This window comes from Apodemus sylvaticus, chromosome 17, assembly GCF_947179515.1.
Source record: "Apodemus sylvaticus chromosome 17, mApoSyl1.1, whole genome shotgun sequence".
NCBI classification, from domain to species: domain Eukaryota; kingdom Metazoa; phylum Chordata; class Mammalia; order Rodentia; family Muridae; genus Apodemus; species Apodemus sylvaticus.
In genome coordinates, this window is record NC_067488.1 from 51,861,229 (window position 1) to 51,884,811 (window position 23,583).

Consider the following 23,583-nt stretch of genomic DNA (forward strand, 5'->3'; position numbering starts at 1 on the left):
GCCCCTTCTGACAACTACCCAGCTCTAGGCTCTGCCCACCCCGCCTCCAGCTGCCAGCCATTGGTGAACCTGCCCCTCTCACCTCTTCCCGGGCCACTCCCATTAGCGCCCATTCCCTTCCAGGTTTGATTTTTGGAATGGCTTTGTTAGACTGCTTCTCATTTTAGCCCCCGGCTTTCTTGTAAACCACAGTGGCCTCAACCTTGCAACAACCCTCTGGCTTCTTCTGCCTCCCAGATGCTGGGCTAACAGACGTTGCTCATCTTAAAACTCAAGCAACGGGTCCTGCTGGCTGTGGTGGTGCGTTTCTTTTCAATCCCTGCACTGGGGAGGCAGAGGCAGGCAGGTTTCTGTGAGTTCGAGGCGAGCCCGATCTATATAGAGCTTTCTAGGCCAAGCCAAGGCTACACAGTAATGGATAATGGTGTTGTGTTGAAGCCGCTTCAGCAGTTAAGAGCATTTGCTGTTCTTCTTGAGGAGCCAAGTTCGATTCCTAAAACCCACACCAGAAGATGTACAGCTGCCTGTAACTCCAGCTCCAGGGAATCTCACGCCCTCTTCTGGATTCTGAGGGTACCTGCACCCACACATTTACTCATATGTATTCATATGTTTTTTTTTTTTAAAAAAACTAATGCTGTTAGTCTGATACACACAGGTGCTGAAACACACTGTTCTCCAGATAAACTATATGAGCAGAGTTTCAGTGTCATGACCACAGGCTACCATTATAGGATCTTGAAGGGAGAGAGCCTTCAATCCAGGAGCAAAGAAAGTATTTCTTTTCTTTCTGGTTTTGCTTTTGGGTTTTTCCAGACAGAGTTTCTCTGTATAGCCCTAGCTGTCCTGGAACTCACTCTGTAGACCAGGCTAGACACAAACTCAGAGATTTGCTTGCCTCTGCCTCCCAGAGTGCTGGGATTAAAAGCGTTGCACCTCCACTGCCCAGCTCAAAGTTTTTCTGGTTTTTTTTTTTTTAATTTATTTTTATTTTACGTGTGTGAGTGTTTTTTTGTTTTTTTGGTTTTTTGGGTTTTTTTTTGCATCCATTCATGTCTGTGTACTGTGTGCACTTCTAGGTCACACAGAGGCCAGAAGAGGTCATGTGACCCCCCTGGAACTAGAGTTATAGATGGTTGTGAGCCACCATGTAGGTGCCGGAAACTAAACCCAGGTCCTCTGTAAGAACTGCAAGTGACTTAACCACTGGGCAACCTCTTCAGTTCCCCAGGGGAACTTGTTGCTATGGGTTAGGTGGGGAAGAGGCCTGACTTAGTCTATATGCTGTTACAGGAACTGGGGTGATTACTTGTCCTCCAAAAGCCAAATGAAACAGCCAAATTAGGTCTAGAGCAGTAGCTCCCAACCTATGGGCTACGATTCCTTTGGTGGTTGCATAAAATATATACTTTGCATATCAGATATTTACATTATAATTCATAACAGCAGTAAAATTATGGTGATGAAGTAGCAACAAGATAATTTGATGGCTGGGGGTCAGCACTAGTGAGGAACTGTGTTAAAGAGTCACAGCTCTAGGACTGGGGAGAACCACTAGCACTGTGGAGCCTTTTGGGACTTAATGATAAAGGCACAGAGGCTTGGGGCTGCTGGCCTTGCGCTGGGGCCAACTCTCAGCTACAAGGTAACTTAAGCCGACTTCCAGGAGCTGTCACTTCCTAGCGCTCCCTGACTCATCCCCTCCCTACCTTTGCCTCCCCCCACCTCCACCACCAGCTCTTTATTCTACAAAATAAGACAAAAACAAAACAAACCAGCCACATTCCGGCCTGAGCCAATCAGCAGCAGGATAGTTCAGACCCACCTCTAGGAGTTGCCCTTTTGCAGGGAGGAGGGCTGGTGACTTCTTCCAAGGTACCTCGGATCTTTCTTTCTTTCTTTCTTTTTTGTTTTTGTTTTTTGTTTTGTTTTTTTTTTTTTTAGAGACAGGGTTTCTCTGTATAGACCTGAGTTTGTTGTTGCTGTGTTTTTGTTGTTGTTTTGTTACCTGATAATCTCTGAGAATGGGCTTTTGGTTGACTGGGAACAAGCATTTACATATAGAAAGCTGGTAATGAGCAGGGCGGTGGTAATCCCAGCACCTGGGAGGCAGAGGCAGGCCCATTTCTGAGTTCTAGGCCAGCCTGGTCTACAGAGTGAGTTCCAGGACACCCAGGGCTACATAGGGAAACCCTGTCTCAAAAAACCAAAACCAAAACCCAGAAAGCTGGTAATGGGTCATAGAAATGGCAATCCTAACTACCGTGCCAGCTTGTGGTTCTGCCGCCTTTTGGCTCGAGCCAGCACAGCAGTGAACGGAAAACACAAGGACACCCTGCAGCCATTTGATGCCAGGGGCTCAGGGAAAGGTCATCCCAACGGTTTAGAGAGATAAATGAACAGTTAAGAGTGAGTCCTGCCTGGCTGGAGATGACTCAGAGGTTAAGAGGCTATTATTCAGAGGTCCTGAGTCCTACAGCCCACAGGGCGACTCACGATTGTCTGTAAGTCCAAGAGCCAACATCTTCATACAGACATGCATGCAGCAAGACACCAATGCACATAAATTTAAAAAATAATAATAAAAAAGAGAACTGCAGTCTGGAGAGATAGCTCAGAGGTTAAGCACTGACTGTTCTTCCGAAGGTCCTGAGTTCAAATCCCAGCAACCACATGGTGGTTCACAACCATCCGTAATGAGATCTGACGCCCTCTTCTGTGTGTATAAAGACAGCTGCAGTGCTCTTAGATATAAAAATAAATAAATAAATAAATAATTAATAATAAAATAAACAATAAATAATTAATAATTGCTCTCTGTTCCCAGCACCCGCGTTAACAACTTCAGCTCGGAGGTGCCCTCTACTGGCCTACATGGGATATATTGAAAGTGTACCTGCGTATTTGTGTGTAGGTATGTGCATGAGGGTGTCGGGTCCTCTAGAGTTGGAGTTACAGGCGCTTGTTAGGCACCTGAAGTGTGTGGGAGAAATGGAGTTCACGTACTCTGGAAGACCACTGTGTGCTTATAACTGCTGAGTCATCACTCCAGCGCCGCCGCCGCCGCCGCCGCCGCCGCCACCACCACCACCACCACCACCACCACCACCACCACCCCCAAAATCCTAGAACAGCCAAATTACTAGTGAAAAGCAGAAAAAGGAGATTTATTCAATGTGGCAACTTGGGAAGAGGGATGAAGAGATGCGATTGTCCCTTCCCTCACAATCCATCTCCGGTGTCCTGAAGTGAAGTTGAGCTCTAAGAAAGAGTCATGCTTACCTCAGCAGTTGTCAGTCAAGGTGTGGTCCCGTCCACTGCTGACCATCCGGTCTTTTCTGAAAGGTGGGGAAGAGGTGGTGACTCTCTGGGAGAAAAGTTTCCTCTGGCTGACCCTGGCTCAAGAGTTTCTCTTCACCCAGCACGGGTTTCCTGGGAGGAATTAGTTTCTTAAGGTTCACTGTTTTAATAGTCTGAATGCTGAAGTATCCCTTTAGGAAGGCGTCATCTTTTACTGGCTTGTTCTGCCGGGAGTCACCAGGCTGGAAAGCACTAGCTGAAGTCGTGCTAATTCACGATCCCCTTAGGCCTGGGTTGAGGGTGGGGAAGTGGACTGGAAGGCCGGAATAGACTGACTTATCAATCTATCTACTTTCTCTGCCACAGGAGAAGGGCTGGGAAGCGGGGCAGGGGGTGCATGGGCAGCCACAGGGTCTGTAACCTAACACCTGCAGAGTGAATGGTTAAAGTTTACCAGCGCTCCTGCAGTGAACAGGCTTTGGGAGGCCTAGGAAGGCCTGAACGAGATACCATCATAGCAAGCCAGGAAGCATGCGGGACTGAGGGTAGGCGTTGTGTTTGCGGAATAAACCACCCAGCTGCCCAAGGTTTCCCAGGGTGAATGAGAGAACCGGGACGGACTCTTTCTGAGGGACACCAGGGCCTGAGAGGAGACAAAAAGGAAGGAGTCTGTAGAGGGGCTGAAACCTCGGTTGTGAAAACCATCTTGAGTTCCATCTATGCTCACCTGGGGCCTGGGGAAGGTTTCCCAAAGCCGAGAAGGAAATGAATACGTTTTCAGAAGCTGCGAGGGTTTCCTGGTGGAGCTTGCTTAGTACTGGCAAAGGTGAGGCCCTGGGGTCCGGTCCCAGTGCTGCAGAGAGAACAGGAAGTTAGGTCAGATCCCCAGCCTTGGGGGCTCTAGGATTCTGATCTTCAAGAGTCAGAGTTCTCACTAAAGAGGAAATCCTCGGTGTGAGGCAGAGGGTGGGAAAAACAAGCCACTGGGAGACACAGGTCTCAGCGACAGAGAGCAGGCATGAATGAGTCGTAGGTTCAATCCCTGGCACTGTATAAAACCAGGTGTGGCGGTGCTCACCTTCAAACTCAGCATTTGAGGCATGAAGGTGAAGGCAGAAGAATCAGAAGTTAAAGGTCATCCTAGGCTACATAGTGAATTCCAGGCCAGCCTGGGCTACATAAGACCGGCTCATAAAAAGAAATCAGAGCTGGAGAGATAGATGGCCCAGGGGTTAAGAGCACTTGCTATTTGTTGAGAGCAAGAAGCTAGATAGATACCTGTAGTTGGTATAACAGAAATTATATTTAATTATGCTGAGGGTCGTCACAACACTCTACGTTCCTAACTATGACCCTAGGCCTAACTTCCCAAAGCTGTTCACCTGTGACATCTCTTACCTGAAGGTCAGGTCCAGTCGCTTGTCTCTAATCCGAAGGTGAGGATCCTAGGGGGGACTCTCCATCTGCAGATGAACGTGGCGTCTCCTTGCTCTTGGTCTCTGCTTATATACTGTCCAGTGGGCATCATGGCGAAGGAGTTCCAGGACTGTGTCTGGTTATCCTGAGTGTGTAATGTCGCTCGGTTCAGTTATCAGGTGCAGCCTTGGGTGTAAAGGGGTTCCCAGCGAAGGTATTTTTACATATCTAAAAGGTATTTTTTCTTTACTATGCTCATTACATTTCTTTTTCTTTCTTTCTTTTTAAAAAAAGATTTATTTATTTATTTTATGTAAGTACACTGTAGCCGTCTTCAGATACCCCAGAAGAGGGCATCAGATCAGAGGGATGGTTGTGAGCCACCGTGTGGTTGCTGGGATTTGAACTCAGGACCTCTAGAAGAACAATCTTAACCACTGAGCCATCTCTCCAGCCCCCAACGAGCATTTTTTTAAAGCTTGTTAACTTTATGGGTATAGGCAATAGTGTCTGCTCTGAGGACAGCTGATAAATATTAGATTCCGTCTGTCCTTCTAGGGTCTTGATATCCCTACTGTTCTCATAGTCTGTTGGCTGTAATTGTGGCCCATTAGGGGAGAGAATAGTAGAAATGTCATTAGCGGCTTTCCTAACCTTTATAGCAGGTCATCTTTGTGTTCCTTGTTCTATAGGGTACCTGAGTGAAAAATATGTCTCTGTTCAAAGGTTAGGGCAGAGAGGCTGGACATGTTTACCTGTCCCGAGAAATGAGCTCTTGCTCCAGGACCATTCTATATAGCCACACAACCAGGTCCTGCAGAAGAAAAGGTGGAGTCTAAGATGTCTGTGGCGAAGTTATAGAAGTCACCTGTTGTGGGCTTGTATTTTGATGCTAATTCCACTCCTGGGAGGGGCTGCAGACAAGGAGTTAAGCACGTGTACAGGTGCCTTGTGAATCTTCTCCCCAAGGAGAGGTTAAGAGGTTTTGGGGAGGGGTTGGGGGGATCGACAGAGGAGAGAGGATCAGTGGAGGAGGTGGAAGATGAGGGAGGGAAGATGTGGCCTGGATAAAACCGAAAGTTATATGGGATAACTTTGATGGGAATAGAGCAGTGTAGTAGAAAGTCATATGTCAAATGGAAGATCCGCCCAATCTAGGCGTATAGCTTGTCTAAATACTGATTGAGTTGTGATTTCTTTTACTGGTAATTGGGTTGGAAAACTACCGCAACAGTCACCCATAAGGGTGAAGGCCTTTATGGAGCAAGCAGTGAGGACTACAGGGCCAAGGTATGTGAGTTGGTCCAAAGGGATCAGTTCTGATATTCAGAGCTCAGTGGACAGAGGGTGGGTAGTCACAAAGCTGTGGGCCCAGGTGAGATGGTACAGTCCTCTGGTTAGTAGATATCCTCTGTATTATTCTGGCTAATCCATAGGAAAGAATCAGTGGGTATAACAAATCCCTCCCCAAGTTTCCCAGGCAACAGCAGTGGGATAAACTAGCATCACATTGTTCGTATAGACTAAAAGTAAATGGATTTTTAGAGACTCTATGCTCACACCCAGAGGTTTGCCTTGGGTCCAGTAGAGTATTGTTGACTGATCCTGTAAAAAAGGGCTGAGCCCAGTCGGCCTCTACTCTTTGAAACGCAAGTCTTGAGTCTTGTTTGGATACATTCTTTTCTTTGTTCCTCTGGATACATTGTGGCAAATAATTTTGAGCGATCTGGTTGGCTACAGCTAGCCTCTTCAAACTTTCAGCTGTATTTTTGTTTGCATCTGCCAACCATTGTTTTAATAAATTTACTTTTCTTTAATAAACTTAGTAAAGGCATGTGGATCAGCTTGTGGGTGATAGCCTAGCATCAGACAAGGCGTCAACAACTAATGGTTGTTGTTCAGTAAGATTTCTGATGTCTTCTATGTCTGCATTGATGTCGGAAGGAACAGTAGATGCTATGCCAGCCCCAAGTAAGGAGCCAACCAACATAGCTCCGGCAACCATCAATTGTAAACTTTTTTTTTTTATTTTTTTTTTTGCAACAAACCTATTTCTTTTTTTTTTTTTTTAAGATTTATTTATTTATTTCATGTATACGAGTACACTGTAGCTGTACAGGTGGTTGTGAGCCTTCATGTTGTTGCTGGGAGTTGAATTTAGGATCTCTGTTTCCTCCAGTTGGCCCCTGCTTGCTCTGAACCCAAAGATGTATTTAGACACCCCAGAAGAGGGTGTCAGATCTCATTATGGATGGTTGTGAGCCACCATGTGGTTGCTGGGATTTGATCTCAGGACCTTTGGGAAAGCAGTCAGTGCTCTTACCTGCTGAGCCATCTCTCCAGCCCTCAACAAACCTATTTCCCGAGGAGTAGAAGACTGGTAAGCTCAGAAGCTCAGGTTCAGAGCAGAGTTCTGCAGGTGGGAGTCATGATTTGAGGTCCAAGGAGAGTGAGATTGTCTGGATCCTAGGTGTAAGTCTTACAGGGAGGCCGAGATCAGGCACCATCATGGGCACTCTGGTAATCAGAGGTGAGGAGACAGAGGCGGTCACAAATGCCACCTTGTCAGGTCCTGTTAAGAATTTGTTCTTGTCTTCTCCTCCCCTATCAATGACAATGTTAAGCTGTCTTCTTTGCTTCCACAGGATTCCTTTGTGATGGGGAAGACACCTCATCAAATCGAAGTCCCTTGTGCAGAGTTCCTGCCTGTAACATATTGAGTATGGGCTTATGGGCCACAAAGCCTCCAGTGCCTCATGCTTTGAGCTGTGGTAGTAGAAGCAGCATGAAGAAGTAATAAAGGAGTCCTGGGGGCGGGGTGTCTCCAGGGTTCCAGTTTGGAAAGTATCCATACCTGCAGTTTCCCACCAACGTAGGTTTCTGTTGTCTGTCTGTCTCCTGTGGTACCTTGGCACGAGTCAAAGGCTCGAGGGCACCCTCTGCTTACACATTATATCAAGTCCACTCGTGGTTGGTGTGTTCGTGTGTGCTTTTATTTGCCATCCTGGTAGGCTTATTGTCCTGGCAGCCAACCATGGGGTTCATCTGCTATACATGTGGGGTGAGGAACGCTGAATGGAGCCTGGTGTTCGCTGCTACACAGGGTCTTCCTTCTGGCATCTCAGACCATATTCTCCCCTTGTTCGTCACTGTTAGGTGGATGGATGGTTTAGGAGGTAGTTCTCTCCAGCAGATGTGGATGGCGAATGCTGCTGTGATATTTCTCCAAATCTGTGTTAAATGATATTTCTTTTGGGGGGGGGGCAGAAGGATTTGTTTTTTGTTTTTTTTTTTTCCGAGATAGGGTTTCTCTGTATAGCCCTGGCTGTCCTGGAACTCACTCTGTAGACCAGGCTGGCCTCGAACTCAGAAATCCACCTGCCTCTGCCTCCCAGAGTTCTGGGATTACAGGCGTGTGCTGCTGCTGCTGCTGCCGCCGCCGCCGCCGCTGCCGCCACCACCCAGCTTAAATGGTATTTCAATGGGTTTCTTTCCTCCTTGAAATTGGTGTTTTTCAGCTTCCTCTTGGTCATTGGAGACTATGACTCTCAAAGTCTGTGCAAAGTGGATCTTAACCTTCCTCCATTCGTGACTATAGCTATACTAAACTGTATTCCCAATAGCTGCACAGAGACCATCACGAGCACAGAATGTATTCCTGGTGTACGTAAGGGTTAGGATGAAGTGTTCATGGTCCTGAGACTGTTCTGGTAGGAATACCATCTAAGGTGTAGGAGGGTAAGTCTCCAATAGCATTCTTTGGTCTACATAGGAATGTGTTTTCTGAATCCTCCTCCTTGGGGATGTCTTGATGGGATCTGATCTTATCTTTGGAGTGGTTTTCTATCTTTGATTCTCTGAAAGAATGTAGGGTTGGTCTGGGCCATGGTCTTGCCCTGCCTTTGCCTACAAAAGGCCACCTTTTGACTGGCTTTGTCCACGGTTCTGGCTTGCTTTGATTCTGTGCATTAGACTGCAGCGATACACTCTTACCCGTTTCTGCTTCCCAAGTCCACTTGAAGAAGGCAATAGCTTCTCCAGTGCTTTGGCAATTGGCCAGAATTGATGACATCACTAGTCTCAAATGTAGAGGGGTGATCTTAATTAGAATTCTCTAATCCAACAAAGAGTGTGTTTTCCCTCTGGCTATTTCTAAAATTTGTTCTAGGCCTTCACATATATGGGGATTTCCCCAAGTCCCCTTGATCCTCTTCATTTCTTCTGAGGTTAACATTACTGTATCAGCTTCCTTTTCCTATAAGAGGGCTACATAGGATGCATCTTTATCTCCTCTTGTACAAAATGTTATCTTACTGGCTACAGCTTTGTTCTGGTAAACAGTCTAGATTCCACTTTAGTGGTCACATAAGTATTATTGGTTAATAAGGGGTCACCCTAACTTTACCGGCAGTTTCTAGCAGAGCAATCTTAGAGTCTTTGAAGTATCTGACTGAGCCCTCATCCGCTGCCTCCACCACTATTCCAGAGGATCCACATCCAGTGCCAAGCATTACCTTTAACTTAGCTCCAGGCAATCCAATGCCCTCTTTTGGCTTCCATGGATACTGTACATTCATGGCACATGGGCACACACATAAATAAAAATAAGACTAAAACTAAACAAAATAGGGGCTGGCGAGATGGATTAGTGGTAAAGAGGGTTTGCTTCCAGTTCTGACAACCTGAGCGCACTCCCACATGATAGATTCACACTACTAAATTCCAACACATTCATTCCTTCTTACAGGGAACTCCTTTAGCACACTCACGCGTGCACACAAGTATAAATAAAACAAAAATTAAATAATCAGGCCAGGTGTGTTGGGACATTTAATCACAGCATTTAGGAGGCAGAGCCAGGGGGATTGCTGTGACTCTGAGGCCAGCCTGTTCTACATGGTGAGTTCTGGGCCAACCAGAGCTACATAGTGAAACCTTCTCTCAAAAACACCAAGTAAATAAAAATTAAGATGGTGCACGCCTTTAATCCCAGCACTGAGGAGGCAGAGGCAGGTGGATCTCTGTGAGTTCAAGGCCAGCCTGGTCTACAAAGCAGGTTCCAGGACAGCCATGGCTACACAGAGACCTTGTCCTCTCCAAAACAAACAAACAAACAAACAAACAAGCAAACAAACAAACACTGAATTAATTAAAATTATGTTTTGAAAAGGAAGAAGAATTCAAAGTTGGAAGACTTAGGGAAGGAGAAAACCTTCTTCTACTGTGGTGTGGGAAAGAAGGATGCAGTCTGTTTCCAGAGGCGCAGAGCTCAGTGGTCTAACGGTTGGATAGGTTTCACTGGCTGTGCCTTCCCTACCAGTTAGAGGTCAACCTAGACTAAAGAACGGAAAACCACAAGCACTGCACTAGCTTTGGGATGAGCATTACTCTGCTCCTGCCCTCCCTCCCGCCCCCCTTCACTCTCCCTCTCCCCTGAACGCAGGCACACACACACACAGACACACACACACACCCTGTGGCTTCTCCCCTACTCCCTACCCAATCAGCTCTGCAGCAAACAGGCTCCTTGCTGTGAGCGTTATCACAGGTACCTCAGGAAAACCGGATCCGCTTCCTCTTAACTGGTTCCAAAACAACCTTACTAACTACATCCTCTCTTGCACGATTGAAAGTTAAAAGGAAGCTGGCGGAAGGCTGAGGCTTGTTCCTCGATTGCTACAGCCCTATCTCTGGCCAGAGACCTGTAAAGTCTAAAAGAAAGGTAAAGTCCCTCAGTCCGTGCTTTGCTCTAGGACCTCCAGTCCTTCCACTGGGGGCAGCCTGGAAAACTGAAGGGTATTTCACCTGACATCCAGTCTCAGTGTTTCTATACTGAACCTGGAACGAATCTTCACTATTTAAAGCAAGGGAGACTGTCTCAAAAGAGAAAAGCATATGTTCCAGACTTACCAGAGTCACACAGTCATAATGAGTCCCTTTCTCGGGGATAGAAAAAAATCATGAATGAATGAATGAGTTTTCAAAAACGGCTTCTGTGTACTTTCCTCCGCATAAGCAGTTTCCACCTCTATTTGGTTTCTAAGAGAAATGATGCTTGTCTAATTCCATCTGAACTTCAGTTGGAAATGACCGGATGAGACTGGAATGGGGAACGATGGGGAACGGAAAGATAATCAGGTAGGCCTGGTGTTATTTCCAAAGATGGGAGGAAAAAGATCTCTGACCGAAATCATCATGGTCAAATTAAAGCAAATAATTAAGTAAGTAAGCTGATTTCCCTTAAGGCAGGGTCCTAGAGGTCAGCATTAGATTTGAGAAAGACATCTAATATAGGTTTTATAGCTCAGGGATTCCAAATGGGGGATAGTTTTGTTCTATTTTTTAAGACATTTTTTTCTCCCCCAAGACAGGGTGTCTCTGTGTAGCCCTGGCTGTCCAGGAACTCACTCTGTAGACCAGGCTGGCCTGGAACTCAGAAATCCACTTGCCTCTGCCTCCCCAGTGCTGGGATTAAAGGTGTGCGCCACCACCGCCCAGCAAGACGTATTTATTTTAATGTATGTACGTGTTCGGTTTGCTTGTACACCTGTATGTAAGAAGAGGGCATCAGATCCCATTACAGAATGTCCTGAGCCACCATGTGGTTTCTGGGAATTGAACTCAGGACCTCTGGAAGAGCAGCCAGTGCTCTTAAAACACTGAGCCCTCTCTCCAGCTCCCCAAATAGGGGTTTTGGTGGGCGAAATAGGTGTGGGCTACAGAACACAAGTGAGTTCTAATGATCTTCTGAAACAAAGACATGCTTTCAAGGTGGACATAACAGGGTAGTCATAACAACAAGGCAGTCATAAGATGGATTTTAATCTTCTGAAACAAAGGTAAGGTTGCAAGATGATTATAAACAATTTTTTCAAATAAAGACATGATTGACACTCCTGGAACAAGGAGTGCAGAAACATTTGTAGTTGAAGTTACAAGTGGGGCATAGCCTAATCCTTGAGAACTGGAAGTTTAATCATAAATAGGAATGAACCTAGTCTGTCTTTACTATAAGATGGCTTTCAAGAGCTGGAGAGAGATGGCTTAGTGGTTGCACAGACATTCTTCCAGAGGACTCGAGTTCAATTCCCAGCACCCACATGACAGCTCACATCTGCCTGCAACTCCAGTTCCAGAGCTTCTGACACCCTCACACAGACATATATGCAGGCAAAACACCAATAAACATAAATAAAAATAAATTATATATACTATATCTATATAGAGATAGATATAAATGACTTTCAAGCCCAAGATGGAGGCAGGCTGGTTCATCAGCACAAGTATGTGTGCACACACACACATGCACACACACATGTACACACACACACACACTAAAAAATAGAATTAAAGGGATAAAGAGATGGCTCAGCAGTTGAGAGGTTAAGAGCACTGCTTGGTTTTTTGTTTTGTTTTGTTTTGTTTTTGGATTTGGATTTTTTTGAGACAAGGTTTCTCTGTATAGCCTTGGCTGTCCTGGAACTCACTCTGTAGACCAGGCTGGCCTCGAACTCAGAAATCTGCCTGCCTCTGCCTCCCAGAGTGCTGGGATTACAGGCGTATGCCACCACCGCCCGGCTACTGCTTGTTTTTTTAGAGGACCCAAGTTCAATGCCCAGCCCCCATGTAGTGTCTCATTGTCATCTGTTCCAGGTAATCTGATGGACTCTTCTGGCCTCACAGGCACACACGGTGCACAGGCACGCAGGCAAAATACCCATACACCCAAAGTAAAATAGCTTTAAAAGTAAAATTAAGTGTAGGGCACGATGGTACATGCTTTTAATCCCAGCATCAGGAGACAAAGGCAGGTGGATCTCTGTGAGTTCAAGGCCAGTCTGGTCTATAGGAGTTCCAAGGGTAACTAGGGCTGTCTTAGAGAAACCCTGTCTCAAATAACAACAACAACCAAACAAACAAAAACAAAAAACACCTAAATAAATATATCCCAGACCCTGAGAAATTCCTACCCTCTTTTCCCCATAGGGCAGGATTTTAGGGATTCATAATCTAGCATAGTCTTCTGTGAAGACCCCCCCCCCCATCTTATTGGTTTAGGATACAAGACTTTATCTAAGGAAATTTCAGGGGCTGAAGAGACTGCCCGTCTTTCTGATCATGGCTCCAGGTCACATAACAGATTACCTGTAACTCTCCAGTCTCAGTTGTTTAAAACAATCAGGTGCCAGTCTACAGCTAGAGGAGAGGAGTCTGATCCCTGAGGCACCCCGAGTGCGCCTCAAACTGAAAAGGGACCATAGGGATTTTTTTCTTACACTGGGGATGTCTTCCTGTATGTCAGCTCGGACACTATGAGGTACCTGCTGTAGACATCAGGGTAGAGGTGACACATCTCCCATTCTGCTGGGAGCAGCACACCGGACTAGAGCCGAGGCCAGCAGCAGGGAGGCTGAACAGCGTCCCTCACCACCTGCCCTACCCACCCAGGAAGAAGGGCAGGAAGGGAGGGATTTGAAGGTCCAAGGGAAGGCTCACAAATGGAAATATGAATCTTTTAGGGTTACACCCTGCAGCTGCCCCAACACCAGCCAGAAGCCTGCCAGGAAGCTAGGTCTATGTTCCTCTGTGGATACACACCTTTGAAAGCTGTGCCATCAGCCTGGGGAACCAGAATGGTCTGAAAGCAGACTCTCAAAATAACAAGAGAATGATCATATTTGAAGAGAAGGCTTCCTCTTGCTCTGAACAAGTCAGATTATCCCCTGAGCCCTTTCTCCTGAGCAGAGGTGGTGGTATAAGCCTATAGTCCCTGCACTGACTGAGGAGGCTGAGGCAGAGGATTGAGAGTTTGAGGCCAGCCTGGGGTTCTTTTTCTTTTCTATTTGAGAGAGATGCGATCTTATTATTGCTGGGATTCAGGAAATCGTCACTCAAACCAAACTAACACTGACCTCAGTTAAACAGGAATAGTTTATTGAATGCATACCATAACACTGGGCGTCCAGGTCCACAGACAGGACTGTGGTTTCATCTGCTCTCAGAGTAGACATTTCTTTTTTTTTTTTTAAATGCTTTTCCACCGCCAGATCACTCCTTTTTTTTTTTTTTTTTTTAGATTTATTTATCATTATATGTGTAAATACACTGTAGCTGTCTTCAGACACCAGAGGAGAGAGTCAGATCTCATTACGGATAGTTGAAATCGCCCATGTGGTTGCTGGGATTTGAACTCATGACCTTCAGAAGAGCAATCGGTGCTCTAAACCACTGAGCCATCTCTCCAGCCCCCCAGAGTAGACTTTTCTACAGGAAAACATAAGGTTCAGAAGTTTAAAGAGCAAGGAGGGGAGCAGGTGGCTTATTAGACAAAGCATTATCAGCTAACCTTTAAGCTGATTGGTCCTGAGTAAGGTAAGGGGGGAGGGGCGGGTGGATGTATGCAGAACAAAGGAATTTCAGAACATTGAGATAACAGAGCATGAGTATTATAATCATAACTTTTTGGCTTAGTAGTAGCATTCTTCAGCGTCACCCATAAAAACCACCGTGAGCTTATACTTAGGTACAGGAAGGGCTGCCTGGTGGTCAGTTCTGACTCAAGCTGTTTTAGACTTCATGGTTCATATTGACCTCTGATGTGATGGGTCCTACGTAAAGCTTTGTTTAATTTCTTAAGATTAGCAAACCTCATATAGAACATTCAGAAGATAAAGAACAAAACAGGGTATGTATGTGGTCAGCATGTCCTTGAGCCAAGTCACCTCTCTGAGTCAGTGACTGGCAGGCCTGTTACAGCAGCAATATGAAATAGCTGGCAGGCATGGAACAAAATGGCAGCAGCTATTTTGGGGTGGGGGATCAGACCATTACAATTATAGCCCAAGACTATAAACTTGCTATACAGTCAAGGCCCATCTGTGTTAACCTCACAACTGCTGGGATTATAGAGGTACAAAGCACACTGGCAGACATGACACCTTATATGGAAGAGGTTTGGAAACTACAGTGGTCCTGAAACAAATCCCCACAATCCCTATGGATTATAAAATATGAATAATAATAAATGGATTATTATTATTTATTATTATTATTATTTTGTATTTTCCAGACAGGGTCTCCTATGTAGCCCTGGCTATCCTGGTACTCATTCTGTAGGCCAGGCTGGCCTCGAACTCACAGAGACTCCCTTGTCTCTGCTTCCTGAATTCGAGAATTAAAGGCATGTACCACCGCTGCTGGCTCAGGGTCCGGGGTTTAAAAAAGCACTCTTCTGGCTGGGCAGTGGTGGTGCACCCTTTAAACTCAGTACTTGGGAAGCAGAGGCAGGCAGATTTCTGAGTTCGAGACCAGCCTGGTCTACAGAGTGAGTTCCAGGACAGCCAGGGCTACACAGAGAAACCCTGTCTTGAAAAAACCAAATCCAAAAAAAGAAAGAAAGAAAGAAAGAAAGAAAGAAAGAAAGAAGAAAGAAAGAAAGAAAAGAAAAAACACTGTCTGGCACCGAATCAGTACAACGGCTGTTTCTGTTTTTTGTAGAATGGCATATTAAAGGTATATTTGCTTTCCCTAGTGCCAGAACTGAAGTCATGTGCCAACACGTCTGGCTACAAGATCTTATTTCCCAACCTGGTCACAGAAGGTTTCCTAAGTATCTCCCAACTTGTCATTCCTGAAGTCCCGTGTGGAGGGGGCACCCACACAATGACAGTGACACTCCTGCCTTTGCTGTGCAGTACTTCAGACACAGCTCAGAGTGTCTCCTAGGCTGGACCAGCGGGTGCCCGCTGAGTCTTGTCTGGCTGACTCTATAGTAACCAACCTGAGTCAGAGAAAGCCCACGGGGACGTCCAGGTTCCAGCTAGTTAGTGTGTGTGTGTGTGTGTGTGTATTATTATTGTGGGACAGGTGCCACTGGGGCTACGGCACACATGTGGAGGTCAGAGGACATCTTTGTGGTGTCACTTCTCTCCTTCCAGCTTCCCTTGGGTTCCAGGGATGGGGGTGGGGTGGGGCATCTGGGTTTTGAGACCAGGAAGGTAGTCTGGAGGTATCATGAGGTGACCCCCCCCCCCGTGCTTCCCAGGGTGCGTAGGACCGGACTGGGTGCACATCCTCCGGCTATGCTGGATTCCAGGGTGAGGAAGAGTAATTATCTTCCCTCAGGTTCAGGGTAGCTCGCTGTTAGCGGGAGTCAGAGCAGTGGTCTCTCAGCCCCAAGGGCTGTGGTTCTGGGAGCCTGTGACCTCCCTAATGGCGGGGTCAGGCTGTGCGCGTCTGCTCAGCCTGAGCCCTAACTGGATTATCTCGGCATCTGGCTCCCGTCCTGGCAGTTCCCTTGCTCTCGGAATGGGCGAGGCCAGCCGATTGATCCTGATTATGTCTTCATGACGTATGGCTGGGCTCTCCTGGCCTGACACAGAATCTTTCTAAGGGAACCAAGCAGGGAAGGAGGCCAGCCCTGCTCTCCCAGTCCGCCTCTGTGCGCTCTGCCACCACCCTCGCGCCCAGACCTGCAGACCGCCCGCATCTCCACCGCCCTGGAGGGCCATGTGGCACTCCCCTCCTTAAATAGGTTATGCCTCCCTTTGAGGCTCTGAGAATTGCAGAGTATTCCTAAAATGTGCGGAGTTACTGCCACCACTACCACCACCATCATAATCTCTATCACGACCCTCAGTTCGCTGTCATCACCTGCACCATCATCAACCCTGTTATCACCACTGGTCATCCTTATCGCGCCTCACTACTCTCCTCATTAACATTCCTGTCATCATTGTGGTCCATTCCCACCTGGAGATACTATGCAACACTAAGAATGAAAAAAAACAAACAGAAAAGCCTCCCAGAGGCTGGGGCGTGGCTCTGTTGGGTGGCCTGCAGTCACAGTGATCTGCATGCTGTCTATGTTTTGTTTTGTTTTTGCAGACAGGGTTTTACTGAGTAGCCCTGACTGTCCTGGAACTTACTCTGTAGGCCAGTGTGGTGGCTTGAATATGCTTGGCCCAGGGAGTAGCACTATTAGGAGGTGTGGCCTTGTTGGGGGAGGTCTTGTTGGAGGAGGTGTGGTCTTGTTGGAGGAGGTGTGGTCTTGTTGGAGGAGATGTGGCCTTGTTGGAGGAGGTGTGGCCTTGTTGGAGGAGGTGTGGTCTTGTTGGAGGAGGTGTGGTCTTGTTGGGGGAGGTGTGGCTTTGTTGGAGGAGGTCTGGCCTTGTTGGAGGAGGTGTGGTCTTGTTGGAGGAGGTGTGGTCTTATTGGGGGAGGTGTGGCCTTGTTGGAGGAGGTGTGGCCTTGTTGGAGGAGGTGTGGCCTTGTTGGAGGAGGTGTGGCCTTGGTGGGGGAGGTGTGGCCTTGCTAGGGAGGTGTGGCCTTGTTGGGAGAGGTGTGGCCTTGTTGGAGGAGGTGTGGTCTTGTTGGAGGAGGTGTGGCCTTGTTGGGGGAGGTGTGGCCTTGTTGGGGAGGTGTGGCCTTGTTGGGAGAGGTGTGGCCTTGTTGGAGGAGGTGTGGTCTTGTTGGAGGAGGTGTGGTCTTGTTGGCTGAAGAGGAGCAGAGCCTGTTAGGCAAAGAGACCTGTGGGAGATAAGGCTGTGAAAGCAGAGCCCTCACTTTTGGGTTTTGAACCTTCATGAAAGATGTCCCCCAGCGCTCCTGACCCTCTGTAGTTTAAAGGCATAGCAAGAAGAGAAAAGGCAGTGGCTGCCGGCAGACTCTGGGTTTGCAGGTGCCCTGACCTTGGGCTTCTGTCCTCTAGTGCTGGAAGAGGCCAGTGCTTGTTTCTCCCCCTCTTCTTCCTTTCTCTCTTTTTAAGACAGGCTCTTAGCCTGGGCATGGTGATACACGCCTTTGCTCCCAACACGCAGAAGGCAGAGGCAGGCAGATCTGTGAGTTCAAGACTAGCCTGGTTTACAGAGCAAGTTCTCTAGGACAGAGCCAAGGCTACATAGAGAAATCCTGTCTTGAAAAAACAAAAAACAGGGCTGGACAGATGGCTCAGTGGTTAAGAGCACTGACTGCTCTTCTGAAGGTCCTGAGTTCAAATCCCAGCAACCACTTGGTGGCTCACAACCCTCCATAATGAGATCTGAAGCCCTTTTCTGGGGTGTCTGAAGACAACTGCAGTGTACTTACATATAATAAATAAATCTTGCGGACGGAGCGAGCAGAGGTCCTGAGTTCAAATCCCAGCAACCACATAATGGCTCACAACCATCTGTACAGCTACAGTGTACTCATATACATAAAATAAATAAATAAATCTTTTTAAAAAAGCAAAAACCAAAATAAAATGAATGTACTTGAAAGCAAGGACTTTACTGGCAGGTCTCTTTTGCCTCTGTGGGAAAGGCAAAGGCCTAGGAGGAAGGTTCCTGGTTCTTGTCACAGGGCCCAGGGTGATAAGACTCAATGCCAGGTGTGTCACCTTGCCACTCATGCATTTGCTTAAGCTAACTGTAAACATCAGCTCGTGTTTTAATAACAATGAGTGTGCTAGGATTAGAGTGCGACACACACACACACATACACACAGGCACCACCACCACAGCCCAGCTTCAAGGGCACTCATGTATCATTTCATTGTTTGTGCAATTCTTTCTAGTAAGCCATTATGTGGAAAGAACATTCTGTACACTGTATCATCCATAGTTCATGATAACTTCACAGCTTTTTTTTTTTTTTTTACCCAGGCTTCCACATAGGTGGGAGAATTAGTTTCCACAGTATGAGTTCGAGGCCACCTGGGGTAACTGGAGGGACCTAGGGATGTGACTCAGGGCTGAAATTCTCTCCTAGCATTTGTGAGGCTCTGGGTTCAGTCCCCGGTGACACCACAGTGAAACTGTGAGGAGACCCCTCAGCCCCAGCATCTGCACTCTGTCCATAGGGGGCCATCACAAGGACTGTGTATTTGCATATAAAATAAGTTTGTCTAAATAAACCCTGATGTGGTTTGAATACTGTTTATCCACTCTAGAATTTCCTGTTGAAGGCTAACCCCAACATCAGCGGAGCGTGTCATTCCAGTTCCTTCCCCTTGCCCTGAGGTCCCATTTGGACCCTAGGCAGATTGGGTAAAGCCACTGACCACGGTGGGAAGGGGGGTGGACCCTCTCTGTCTCTTCCAAAACACCCTCACAGGCTCACCTGGAAATAGTGGTTTGCCAGCTGTCTGAGCAACTCTTCCAAGGGCTGGGATTAAAGGCATGCACCACCACCCTGAACATCTGGGCAGCTCTTAAGAAACCGAGCTGTTGCAGCTAGTTAAGGGCACTGTTACTCTTGCGGTGGTCCTCAGTTTGCTTCCCGGCCTACAGGATGGCCCACAACCATCTGCTAACGCCAGCTCCAAGGAATCCAAAGCCATTTCTGACTTCTGTTGGCATTGGGAACACATATGGCACACATATACACATGTAAGTAAAACACTCATAAAATAAAGAAATCTAAAACACATGCACGCTGGGACACACACACACACACACACACACTACACACTAAGGTTCCACACAACATGAAACCTGTTGGCTCTTTCAGTGTGCTCAAAGGATATGTCCTTTTCCACAACATAGTCAAGGCCTTTCTATTTCTGTTTCTATTTTATTTTTTTATTTGACTTTCCCAGACAGAATCTCTTTGTAGCTTTGGCTGTCCTGGAAGTCACTCTGTAGGAGCCTGACTCCTCCTGAGTGCTGGGATCAAAGCTGTGCACCACCACAGCCCAGCCCGGCCTTTTTATTTGTTAAACCACTAAATCAAGAGGACCAGGTTATAGCTGGGGTGGGCGGTGGCGGTGGCGGTGGCGGAGGCGGAGGCGGAGGCGGAGGCGGAGGAGGAGGAGGAGGAGGAGGAGGCGGAGGCGGCGCAAGCCTGTAATCCCAGCACTTGGGAGGCAGAGGCAGGTGGATTTCTGAGCTCGAGGCCAGCCTGGTCTACAGAGTGAGTTCCAGGACAGCCAGGCCTATACAGAAAAACCCTGTCTTGAAAAAAAAACCAAAAAATCCAAAAAGAAAAAAAACAAAAACAAAAAAAGAGGACCACGTTATTACCCAGGGGCCTCTGTGAAGAGCAGACGGAGGAAGGAAGCCCTACCTGCGTGGCCTCTTGTTCCATGGACGATGTGCTGTATGCTGCTCTTCCTCCCAAGCTAAGGTGAAAGAAAAAGTGCTCTCCAGAGCTGGAGAGCGGCTCAGCAGGTAAGAGCCTTTGCTGTTCTCGAAGATAGCTGAGTTGAACCCCGTTAGCATCCCAGCGCGTATCAGTCCGGGTTTCACAATTGACCGTAACTCCACGCTAGGGAATTCAGTGCCCCCCTCTCATCTCAGCAAGCACGTGTACACGCACAGACACGTAAATAGATGATCTTTGTGTGTTTTTCCTCTCTGCCTCCATAACCACAGCAGGAGCATGCACACACAGACTCCACCCACTCCCGAGCGTGTGCTCTCCGGGGATAAACAGATGTCGTTCGACATTAAACTTCAAGAGTGAGAGGTTTGCTTGGGATCCGTGGAAGGGGCAGTTGGGGAGCTGGGTTCAGCCAGCTCTGAGCCAGTGACCAAAGAAGGCAGCAAATGCAGCTGTGCCACAATAAAAGCCATCCCTTCGGAGCATCTGAGAAAGAACAGGGCCCTGTGACGGCCCCGCGTGACGGCTGAAAGCTTCAGCCGGCATGAAACACGTCAGGAATTTCAGTGTTGGAGAGATGGAGACAGCAGGATCCGGAGGTCACAGCCATGTTTACCTCCACTGAGTGTGAGCCATCCTGGGCTACTTGAGGCTCTGATCAACAAACAGAGCGATAGCAAAAGAAAGAACAAATGAAAGGGCTGGCACGCCAGTGCCTTCACAAAGAAAGAGCACATTAAACAAAGAAAGAGGATGTTAAACAGCATTTACGCCTGATGTAGGATCAAAGCTGGTGGCACACACCTTTGATCCTAGCACTCTGAATGCCAAGGCAGGTGGATCTCTGTGAGTTTGAGGTCAGCCTGGTCTACATAATGAGTTCCAGGATAGTCAGTGTTACACAGAGAAACCCTGTCTCGAAAAACCAAAACAAACCAAAACAAAAAACCACCACAAAGAACAAACCAAAACAAAAAATCTCCCAAAAACCAATCACACAAACAAACAAATAAAATTTCTAAAAGACCTGAGTTCAGGGGCTGGAGAGATGGTTCAGTGGTTAAAAGCACTTGCTGCTCTTGCAGAAGACCCGGGTTTAGTTCCCAGCACCCACATAAGGTCCTGAGTTTGTGTCCCCAGGACTCCTACAGAAAGTGGGCAGTGGCAACACTGGGCAACCCTGTAAGCCCAGGACTGGGGAGGTGAGCACAGGAGGATTGCTGGCCAGTCTAGCTGAATACAAAAACTTCAACTTCAACTTCAGTGAAGAGACTGACTTAACTTAAACTTCAGTGAGAGACTTAGTCTGGTAGTTTCCTGCTGAAAGACTACATCTCCCAGCTTCCCTTGCAGACTGTGGTTTCTGCTCCTCTTCGAGGCACTACATCTCATCTTGTTCTGTGGGCATTTTGGCCATTGACACTCATGGGGGACAAAATATTCCTTTACCATGAATAAACATTGTCCCTCCTAAGGCCAGATCAAGCCTCTCTTTCTGCCTTTAGTATGTTTACAGTTGCTTTTTAAAAATCAAACACAGTTAAACTCAAGCAGTGTGTAGTCAAGAAAGACACTAGTACCAGTACACATGTAAAAGACCCAGCTGTACCACTCCTGGGCACCCACGCAAAAGATGCTCCACCACATGACAAGGTCATGTGCTCCACTATGTTCAGAGCAGCTTTATTCATAATAGCCAGGAACTGAAAGCAACCTAGAAGGCCCTCAACTGAAGAATGGATAAAGGAAATGTGGTACATTTACGCAGTGGAAGACACTTGGCCGTTAAAAACAAAGATATCAGCTGGGCGGTGGTGGCGTATGCCGGGAATCCCAGCACTCTGGGAGGCAGAGGCAGGCGGATTTCTGAGTTTGAGGCCAGCCTGGTCTACAGAGCGAGTTCCAGGACAGCCAGGGCTACACAGAGAAACCCTTGTCTCGAAAAAGCCAAATCCATAACAAAACAAAACAAAACAAAAAACAAAAAAAAAACCCTAAAACAAACAAACATAAAAAGATTAAGAGTCACCCTTTACTGGGTATTTGCATGTAGGCGCCCGGGAGTCCTGCCTTTTACAGAGACCATGGCAGAGAGGAAACACAGCTGGGATGCTGTGAGAGCTAGCTGAGATTGGCAGAAGAGACAGTGAGAGTCACCCTGAGCTGGACTCACTGGGACTCGGTGCAGAGGCTTGGCGGGGCAGTACCGTTCATTAATTATTTACCCCTACTCCATCCTGAGTGAGGTACTCCAGACCCAGAAAGACATGCATGGGATGTACTCACTTATAAGTGGACATTAGCCATAAAGTACAGGATAACCACGCTACAAATCCACAGACCCAAAGAAGCCAAGTAACAGGAAAGACTCAAGGAAGGATTTGTGGCTATCGCTCAGAGGGATATAAAATAGACATTGGAGGTGGATGGATGGAAGGAACTGGGTGGGAGATGGGGTGGGGACCAGGCGTGGGAAGCAGGGACAGGAGAGAGCTGGGAGAGAAAACGGAAATCAGTCAGGCGGCCATCTCTGGAGTACCAGAGACCTGGGATGGGGGAGGGCTCCTGGGAGTGTATGGGGGTGACTGTAGCTGAGACTCCTAGAAGTGGGGGATATGGACCCTGAGGTGGCTGCTCCTATAGTCAGGTGGGATTTCCAGTGGAGGAAGGGGGACACCGAGCCACCCACAAAACCTTCGACCCAAAATTTGTCCTGCTTACAAGATGTGCAGGGATAAAGATGGGACAGAGATTGAAGGAATGGCCAACCGATGACTGGCCACCTTGAGACCCATCCTGTGGGTAGGGACCAATCCCTGACACTATTAAAGATACTCTGCTATGCTTGCAGACAGGAGCCTAGCAAAACTGTCATCAGAGAGACTTCACCCAGCAGTGGGTATAAACAGATGAAAGAGACCCACATCCAAACGTCAGGCTGAGCTCAGGGAGACTTGTGGAAGAGCAGAAGAGGCTTGAGGGGGCTGGAGGGGTCAGGGACGCCACAAGGAGACCTCCAGAGTCGACTAACCTGGGCCCACAGGGGCTCACAGACACTAAACCACCGACCAAAGGGCACGCAGGGGCTGCACCTAGGCCCCCTACACATCTGTGGCAGGTGTGCAGCTTGGACTTCATGTGGGTCCCCTAACAATTGGGGTGGGGGTATCTCAGACTCTGTTGCCTGCCTTTGGAGTCCCTTCCCTTAGCTGGGATGCCTTCCCTAACCTCGGGTAGAGGATGTGCTCAGTCCTGCTGAGACTTGATGTGCCAGGGCCAGGGCAGGTTGGTATGCACGGGGGGGGGGGGGGGGGGGGGGGGGGGGGGGGGGGGCTTGTCCTTCTCCGTAGAGAAGAGGAGTGGAACATGGAGGGAGGGGCATGTGAGGGTGGGGCCCGGGAGGAGAGGAGGGAGGGGGCGTTCAATCAGGATGTAAAGTGAATAAATTAAAAAATATCTATATTGACAAAGCTTGAACAAGAAATAACAAACAAAATGAGAAAGCAGTGGGTGAGGGGACTCAAGAACACAGCCAGCCCACCCTGGACGCCATGAGCCACCACGGAACAGGGTACAGACGCTTGTATAGTCACAGAACAGTGGACTATCTGTACACTTACCGGCTATGTTGGAGGGAGCATCAGGTGGGAGAGGCCCACAGCCAAGATGGGAAGTCCCTTCTGTAGATTCAGGACACAGCAGTGGCTGTCCTTAGCTCGAGGGTCGGTGGAGGCTGGAGGGCACCTACACTCAAGGACACAGAGACAGTATCTACCAGTCAGGAGA